Source organism: Vicia villosa, linkage group LG7 (genome assembly GCF_029867415.1).
Source record: "Vicia villosa cultivar HV-30 ecotype Madison, WI linkage group LG7, Vvil1.0, whole genome shotgun sequence".
In the NCBI taxonomy this organism is placed as follows: domain Eukaryota; kingdom Viridiplantae; phylum Streptophyta; class Magnoliopsida; order Fabales; family Fabaceae; genus Vicia; species Vicia villosa.
In genome coordinates, this window is record NC_081186.1 from 59,008,625 (window position 1) to 59,018,192 (window position 9,568).

Below are 9,568 nucleotides of genomic sequence, written 5' to 3' on the forward strand. Positions count from 1 at the left end.
AACAAGACTCTTTATTCTTTACCAAATAGTTGTAAAGAATGACCTCAGAATTAGCAATGCCTGAACACTACCCTTAAACCCTATGATGGACTCAAATAGACAATCATAACCTAGACTATAGACAATTCTCATATTCGAAAGAAGAACATGAGGGACTCAAACAAGACTCAAACACAACGAAAATACTCTACAATCCTGAGCAATTTAAACAACATACCTGGACTTCACCCAAAGTCTTAATCAAGACATGTTATTTGAGAACAAACGGCACCAGGTGGACTCGTGCATAGGTTTGATCATGCACTTAGATCAGAACAAGTGATACACACCATCAATTCATGTCGTCAGATGATAATGCAAAGAGTATTCTTTGCTGGTCTTTGAGAATAAACATGACTTGAGTTATGTTCTGAGGTTTTTGTGTGACTTTGTTCTTCTTTCTTCAAGATTAGTCTTTGAAAGACTTTTCAAATGAAAAGAAGTAGAAAAACACTGTCTTTGCTGATCTTCATACTCTTTTACTCCCCCTGAGATATACAACTTTAGAACATCTTCGATGTTTGTCCTTGAAGTTCCCTTCATTTGGAATTTGCCACAGATTCCAGGTTTAGAAACCTCAATTTGCTTGCTACACAAGATCCAGATTGCCATATTCTGTAACTTGAAATAGAAGAAACCATGATTGTGTAACCATAAATTTATCTTCAATATACACGTCTGAGTTGTTTTATACAGACTTTGTAAATATCTAGCTCCCATCAAGATATTTAACAGAATCAGTATCCCACGTCAGAGACTCTTGCCTATTTCTTTGATGGGTGAAGATAATTGAGAACTCATGGTTTGAAGAACTTCTTCTTGGCATCCAAGTTCTAAACCTAATAAGTACTAAGTCTCCCGTCAAAGTACTTACCAGCTTTTCAGTTAGAATTTGTTAGACGCTGGCCTTAGGATCTAGAGGGGGGTGAATAGATCTTACACAGTTTAGCGGAATTAATTGAACTTTAAGCGGAAGTGATTCTGAATCGACTCGCGTCTATTCCAAACCACTATTGAAACGATTGTATATGTGTTAAAACCACTAACCAGCTTGAGATAAACGATAAGAGAATACGCTATAGAATCAATACGTCGCTCTATTGAAAATCAATTAACTTCTTATATGATGAACGACGTTTGCAATGCAGTAATGGTGAAAGAAGCAAAAACACAAACACTTGGTGATAATGATCAAATTGATGGTGATTCAATGTGTGATGGATTGTGATGTTTATATAAGTTCTTAATTCACAATCTTAACACTCGAATCGTTGATCAATTTGCTATTATAACCAAATATGAACAGAACGTAAATGAAAAGGTAAAAGCGACAAGAACATGATATTTGTTTAGGCAGTTCGTCGATCGTCCTCGCTACGACTACGTCTGCCCCCAATTCCAAACTGAAATTGGGAAATCTTTCATTAATGTTGAAAGTAGTATATACAAAGAAGATAACAAAGCGATAAACCATAAACCAATATGTCGATCCTTTGAATCTTCTTCCCCTTAATCTTAAGTCAGATCAAGGTTATCCAAGAGCGTCACGTGATCCCTTTTCTGCAGTGTCTTCAATTCCCTCGAACCCTTGTTCTTCAATCCTCACACTCAGATGATTCTTCTATGAACACTCTTGATAAAAACCCCCAAGAATTACCTATCTTGGATGGACAAAACCCGCAGATTTTATTCACCAAAAACCCCACAAATCTTCACCCACTAGGAATCTTCAATTTCGTTCCATGGACGTTATCGAACTCGATCACTAACCCTCAACGCAAGAATGATTATGTGTAATTGTGTTGGAGATGACGAAGAACGAAGATGAGAAGCCTTTGTGTATCTTTCATTCGTTGGTGTTGTGTTGAATAATTGAACCTTTGATAATATATAAGATAGCTTAACAGTTGGAGATGAGAGAAACAGAATTTTTGGCATTCTTGATCAGTTAGGTCGACCTCTTGTAGTGCTTAGGTCGACCTAGCAGAGCTTGCAGAATTTTGCTCCCAGTTAGGTCGACCTGTTAAAGGAGTAGGTCGACCAGAATCCTCTTCAGATGCATTCTAGGGACATTTTCTCAGATTAGGTCGACCTAGTTGTTGTGTAGGTCGACCTAGCAGGCTGATATGTAAATTTCTTCATTTTAGGTCGACCTAGATGATGTGTGAGTCGACCTAGCAGAAGTATATGGATTTTTCTCCATTTTAGGTCGACCTGGGTTGACAGTAGGTCGACCTAACTGCTGTTTTTCTGCATTCTTCTTGTTTTGCTTGTGTTGAGTCGACCTATATGTATAATAGGTCGACCTGTTCTGACATGAGTGATCAATGCTTGCTTTTCTTTCTGCTTCCACCTTGTTGCTTGTATGCTTATTGAGTTTGCCATGAATCAAAAACATCTTTGTGATTGTAATCTTGTATTCACATACTCCCCCTTTTTGACGATGGCAAACCATTAGTCGAAGCTTTGGTAGTAAGTAATAAAGACTCAACAAAGCTCCCCCGTACATTCAGCATCTATCTCTCAACAAGGCAATAAAGACTCAACAAAGCTCCCCCGTACACTCAGCATCCATCTCCCCCTTTGACAACATCAAAAAGAGATACAACAAAAATAGAAGAGTAACGAGAGAAACATAGATAAAATGCTAGCATTCATAGTATAGAAAAGAAAAGGTAGATAGTGATAGCATGAGAGTCAAATATGTTTAAAGGTGTATTAAAGATGAGACACATATATGAGCAAGAGAGATATATGTATGAAGTCACTATAAGCATGTTAATTGATAGCATATTATAGTATCAATAATATTTTTGGAAGTGAACCACAATTACGTTACCGCTTTTTCAATATGTGGGTGTCAAATTTGATGGCAGCCTTTAGTCAATGTGGAATGACGCCTGGCTTGATGATGAACTACCTTTACGCTAAAAGAAATGTTAGCAAAAAAATTTATAAAGTAAAGGAATAATATTAAGAGACAACAAACGTAATTAGCACAAATTAGAGATATCGAGTATCCCTAATTCCCTACGAATGTTGAAGTATTGCTCCGTGGCTAGAGGTTTGGTGAAGATGTCGGCTAGTTGCTTCTTGCTTTCTACATGTTCAAATGTAACGTCTCCTTTCTCTACATGATCTCGTAGGAAGTGATGTCTTATTTCAATATGCTTGGTACGTGAGTGTAAGACAGGATTTTTACTCAAGTTTATGGCACTTGTGTTGTCGCACATGATAGGTATGCGATCAAGCTTAATACCAAAGTCAAGAAGTTGTTGCTTGAGCCATAATATTTGTGCACAGTAGCTTCCAGCAGCTACATATTCTGCCTCTGCAGTAGATAAAGCAACCGATACTTGTTTCTTGCTATGCCAACTTATCAATGAATTTGAGAATAGATTACATGTTCCACTGGTGCTTTTTCTATCGGATTTGCAGCCAGCAAAATCTGAATCAGAGAATCCTACCAACTGGCACTCATTTCCTTTTGGATACCATAGGCCATATGTAGTAGTTCCACGTAAGTATCGCAGAATTCTTTTGACAGCTTTTAAGTGAGATTCTTTTGGACAAGATTGATATCTTCCACACATACACACACTAAACATAATGTCTGGTCTTGAGGCAGTAAGATACAATAGTGAACCTATCATACCTCGGTACAATTTCACGTCAACCTCTTTACCTTTCTCATCTTTGTCTAGAGTAGTGTTTGTTGCCATAGGTGTGTCAATTTCCTTCGCTTCACTCATTCCAAATCTTTTGAGCAGCTCCGTACAGTATTTAGTTTGATTCACAAACGTTCCATGACTGAGTTGCTTGATTTGTAGGCCAAGGAAGAAATTTAGCTCACCCATGAGACTCATCTCAAATTCACTCTGCATAAGCTTAGAAAAATCTTTGACAAGTTTTGCATTAGTCGACCCAAATATAATATCATCTACATAAACTTGGACTAAGAGAACATCTTTATCTTTTCTTTTAATAAAGAGAGTAGTGTCAACTTTACCCCTAGAGTACCCTTGACTAAGAAGAAATTTGCTCAAACGTTCGTACCAAGCTCGAGGGGCTTGTTTAAGACCGTATAGAGCACGTTTCAGCTTATACACATGAGTTGGGTACATGTAATTTTCAAAGCCGGGTGTGTCATACCCCAATTTTTGACCCTAAGATCCCGCATCTCAGGCTCTGCTTAAATCACATCAAGATCATTTATGAGGTTCTCTAGTGCCTATTTCTTTTCTAGCTCACCTTCAGGGGAATCACCAAGCACCTATTTGTTCGTTCTTTATTATTTATTTCTATTATGTTTCACTAACCATTAATCAAAATTCGAAAAAAATATGTCTTGTTTACTTTTGTTTCTTTATAAGATGGAGTTAGAGGGTCAAGAAGTTCAGGTGATGTTTCTAATTGAGGTTTGAGAAAGGTATGCAAAGTGGGTTGTTTGGAATGGATTTCTTCAATCATAAGTCGCTTGAAAATTTAAAGACATTCATATTCTTTCAATGAGATTCACAAATTCAAAATCAAACGGAAAGAGAATTATTTTGTTGCTTGAAGCGAGGTCAATATTCTTTACCATACTTTGAAGATTGTAAAGAAACTCTACCAATCTAATTCATGATTTGAATTCAAAGTTTACATTCAAAATGTAAGGGTTTCGATTCAATGTCTTTCAACATACAAGTTTCAACTCCAAAATACTTCAAGGATTACAAGGTTCAAAACAAGATTCCTCATTCCATTCAAAGAATCCAATTTTCTTCAAGTTAAAGCTTCAAAAATACAAGAGGGATTCAAGGTTCCTATACCAAATTACAAAGTTTCTTATCCTACAAGAAGCATAATTTGAGATTTCCTATGGTCTAAGATTCAAAGAACAAATTCATGGCAAAACTCTTGGTTTACACCTTCACAAGTCTACCATTTTCTTCTAAGCTTCATGGTTTGGCATCGGGTTCACCTCCTCCTTCAAGAAAATTCATATCTCATCATCATATGAAAAAAATGAGAAAAATGAAGAATTAATAATTTCAACAAAAATCATTCATACACCGAAGTACAAATCCAGGCCCATTCAACACAAAATAATAAGAATCTCACAAGTAGTAAAAAGAAGAGGAAGATTGGATTGAAAGAATCAGATTCTCGTATTGGGCTTTCAAGCAAAAAAATATCATTTCATCTGAAATTATTTCTCAGCCCAAGATTCACAGCACAAACTCTTTATCTGAGCACTATATAAGCATTGACTCACACTGACAGAAGGGACCTTTTGGCTGAGAACTTTTCAGAACAAACTCAGAAAAAAAAATCACAAAAACTCACCTGACCGGAAACCACCGTCGGAAACACAAAACCACCGCCGGAAACACAAAACCACCGCACCGGAATCCATAACCTCTGTCGTTATTTAAGTTCTTGACACTAAAAGGTTGTTCTCCATCTTCTGAACCCGAATTCCTCTTTATTTTCGTGACTCTTGCACTGATAGTGCTACATTTTGAATTTATAGCTTTCAAACTTCTTTGTAGATCTACTAATTTTGTTTAACTTTTTGTAAGAACTAACCTGATATTTGTAACGAGGAAGAAAAACCGAGTTGAACGATGCAATTATTTCACGTTTCTGGTTTTTTTTCCTTCCGGCCGCCGTGAAGCCTTGGCTGAGCCGCCGTGAGTTCATCTCCGCCGCTGCGTGCATGAACTCCACCGTGAGCTTTTGTTTTGTTTCATTTCCACTGCCTGTTTGTTGTTTTGTGTGCTATGATCTTTTGTTTTTATTTAAGTGCTTGTTATGAAGAAAAGAAATGAAGTAATGGTTATGAAGTAAAGAGAGAACCGTGAGTTCTCTAAGAGAGAAAATTATGCTTTATGATTCTATTTCTTTTTAATATCTTTTTATTTGATCATTTTGTTTTCTTTTTTTGAAAAAAGGTGGATTGATAATTAATGTGAGAGATAAGAGGAATCTTTTGTATGATTTCAAAAACCTGACACTTCTATGCACCATTTATTTTGACTTTATGGCTTTTGGTTTTTTTTTTTATGAAAAGATAGTACCGTTAGGTACTTTGAAGAAGTGTTTAAATTTTGATTTTCTTTCTCTTTTCTTCGTGATTTGCGCCGGTTGATGTGTAGGTGACAAGTGGCCATCGGAGCCACTTGTCCTCACCTGAGAAGATGATCAGAATTGTGATTCTCTATTCTTCTGCCTACTGTATTTACAGTGTACTTCTGATCTGGACCTTCCAACGTCAATACTGTGTTGAAGTTGACTAGATCAGATGGCTGAGATTTATCTGTTTTAATACTCTTTTATTTTTAATATTGCTTTAACTTTAGAAATTCATATTAATTTCGTTTTTAGTCCAAAAATTATGAAAAAAAATTCACAAAAATATGTCTCATTATTTTATACCTTGTGTTCTTTTTTTTATTAGTTTATTATGATAATTTTGTTCTTTCTTCTTCATCTATCCTTTTTTTTTTTCCTTTGTCCCGAATCGATAAAAGATTAAAAAATGAGAGGAAGTCGTATGTGGTTGATTTAAATCCGAATTCATCCTTCCTCCATTATTAATCTTTATTTACTAACTTTGATAACATACTTGACAAGTTTCAAGATGGTTATCTTTAACAACTAACGACTAATTTTAATTTCCGCATTTTTATTATATTGTCCTTTATATTTACCGCTCTTATACTCATCATATCATCATATTTACTTTCTGCTATTTTTATTTTGTCCATTTGGACGTCATGTTTATTCTCTGCTATTCTTCTTTTGTCCACTTGGACCATACTTTACTTTTATGCTAAAACATTAATAAACAAGATGAAACCTAAAAAACACTTAAGGACCAATGGACTGTGTATCATTATTTGACTGTTATCTTGCTTGTTATTTTGTCTGGTTGGATTGCTGTTGTGATGTGTGTAGGTATCTCCTCGAAAAGTCTTTGAAGGTTAATTCCAAAGCACTAAGATAAGGATTTCGCCCATTTGCAACCGTTACTCTGTCCGATTTCTGTCAGAAACTTATGTGATTCTTCGAAGATTTGCAAGTTCATTTTGGTCCATAAGTGGTAATTTTGGTTTTGTGTGGGTAATCCAAAGGATGGGAATTCTTCCTTGACTCAATGTGTCAAGTGTCGACTTCTTATTTTGGTTAGATCGTTTTCCCTAACTTTTATTTTCTCGCACTAGGATAGCCTCTTCATCTCCTCCCACTTCTTAAATTTTCAAAGTCTCCTCTCTTTTTCTAAAAAACTTCTTATGTTTGAAATCCCTTTTAAAATCTTCTTTAAAACTATATTTAGCCCTTGTTGGCATTTTCTTTCAAAAGTAAGCACGATTAATCATTGTCGTTGGTTGCGATACCCCACGATTTTAATAATGATTGACACGACGAAATCTTTTCCACGTGAGAGAGCTAGTGGCATACTTGTCGATTTTATCCGAGTTGGCGCCCTTCTCTCATTAGTGATGCAAAGAATTCGTTCGTTCTCATGTTTAAGATCAATGGCTGAGTATTTGCCCCGACGATGGTAAATGTGTTTATACCTTTTTCAAACGTTTTTAAAGCGGAACTACATTAGCTCTGACTTCTCCATTGCACCGAGGAGGTATGTAGGCACAAGGCTTAATGCTTTGCCGAGCTTATTTTAAAAAATCAAACAAACCCTTTTCTTTTCGCACACAACATCTTTTTATAAACACAGATTTTCAAAAAGGTTCCTGTGGAGTACCACAGATATGAGGGGTGCTTAAAACCTTCCCCTTGTATAATCAACACCCGTACCTGAGATCTCTTTTTGTTTTAAAAACAAACTTTGGGTTTTCTTCGTTCTTTTCCCTTTTCCTTTGGAAACAATAAAGCGCGGTGGCGACTTTCACTGAAATATCGAGTCGAGTCAATTTATGGCTTTGATCTCAGATTTTCCCCGCTACAGAAAAATGGCGACTTCACTGGGGATCCATATTTTAAGTGTGTTAAGCCTATTTTTGTTTATCTGTGTGTTTTTTATTTGTATTATTGATATGTGCTTTGTTTGTTTTTTTTTCTTTTTGGTGCTCGGTGGTTCCTCTGTGATGAGACAAAGTCCTAACCCGGACTTTGGTGAGTAACTTGAGATAGGAGGTGGTATGACCAATAGTTGCATGTCAGGAGCGATCCTTAACATGAGCATCATATGGTGGAACCCCAATCAGTGGAGGCCTCATGGAAGGTAGTAGATGTTGTTACGAGCTATCGTAGGAACGCTATTACTTTCAATAGTGAGTGTCCGTAGAAGCTGAATGGCCTAGAACCTTTTTAACCCATCTAAGCCTTTTTAGGATGTAGCGCAGAAACAAGGTCCAGTACCAATTTGAGCTTGTTGTCATGCGATGCTACGCTCAGACGAGGTCTTTTTAGGCATATTATTGGCGCCCATGAGCAATTGTGCGTGCCGGTAGTATCCGATAGAAGATTGAAAACTCTGGGAACCTTTGTAGAACCCGATCGGCAGGTACAAAATTCCCTAGTACATACCTTTGTGGGTGGTTCTTAACCTATGACTCCATGCTTGTGACGTCGGACTTTTGAACCTTGCTTGTGTGATTTTGTGTGACTTGATGTGCTCTTGATTGTGGTTGATGTATAAACCATGCATTCATGCATCCATGAAAACTCTTTTTCTTTTGGTTTTCAAGGAACTTAGAGGTCTTTCCTTGTAAACATCATAAGTTTCATCAAACTCAATGGATCTTGGGTGTTGATGGGGTGAAAATTCTAATCCACCAAAATGGATGATTGATTTTGATGATAACTTAATCGAAGCTTTAGTCCAATGTTTGAGTGTTTACAAGTTAATATCTTAAGTTCCTTGAAACTTAAAAATTAAAACAAATCATTGGCATTGCATGCATCATTCTACATTTGGTCCTGCTTTCTAAAGAAGTTTTTCCAGAGCCTTATTTCCTTTCTTATGGTATCATCAGTACAACACTCGTGCTAAGAAGAAATGGAAAGCATCAAGCAAGAGATTCGTGAACTCCGTGAAGAGGTGATTACTCTAAAGGCTGGTATGGAGCATCTGACTGCTCTGGTTGAGGCTCTAGTTGCTTCCCAAGTCAATCCTCCTATGATGGAAGAAAGGATGGCAAAGGTCTTTCTTGAAACTTTGAACTCATCCTTTCCTAAGGGGATAATAGTCTGTACACCTACTGACTCCCATGGAGAGGTGGATATGAAAGCGCTTCTAGAAAAGGATGTCCGAAAGGAATGTTTGCTTGAAGAAGGTAACTCAACTGGTAGTGTGAAAAAGTTTGGTAATGACTTTTCAAAGAAGAGAATCAAGGGAGGAAACAATCATCATCAACATCACCATGTTTCCTATGTCATTCCTGTATCTAATTTAGTTCATGCAATTCCAGATTATCAGCAGAGTACTCGTCAACGAGCTCCTCCACCGAACGAGCAAAATCAATCTCAAAAGGGGAATTTTGATCCCATCCCCATGACTTACACAGAATTGTACCCT

The 9,568-nt window shown here is 36.7% G+C and overlaps 1 long non-coding RNA gene across 1 annotated transcript; it reads right to left on the minus strand.

Annotated features, from left to right (window-relative positions):
* Nucleotides 1-4,762: 4,762 nt before the first annotated feature.
* On the minus strand, nucleotides 4,763-6,019 carry LOC131617264 (uncharacterized). Its single transcript, XR_009288514.1, has 2 exons — nucleotides 5,371-6,019; nucleotides 4,763-5,011 (listed from the first exon to the last, which is right to left on the minus strand). It is a non-coding gene; the product is annotated as an uncharacterized LOC131617264 (long non-coding RNA).
* Between the last annotated feature and the right edge of the window lie 3,549 nt (nucleotides 6,020-9,568).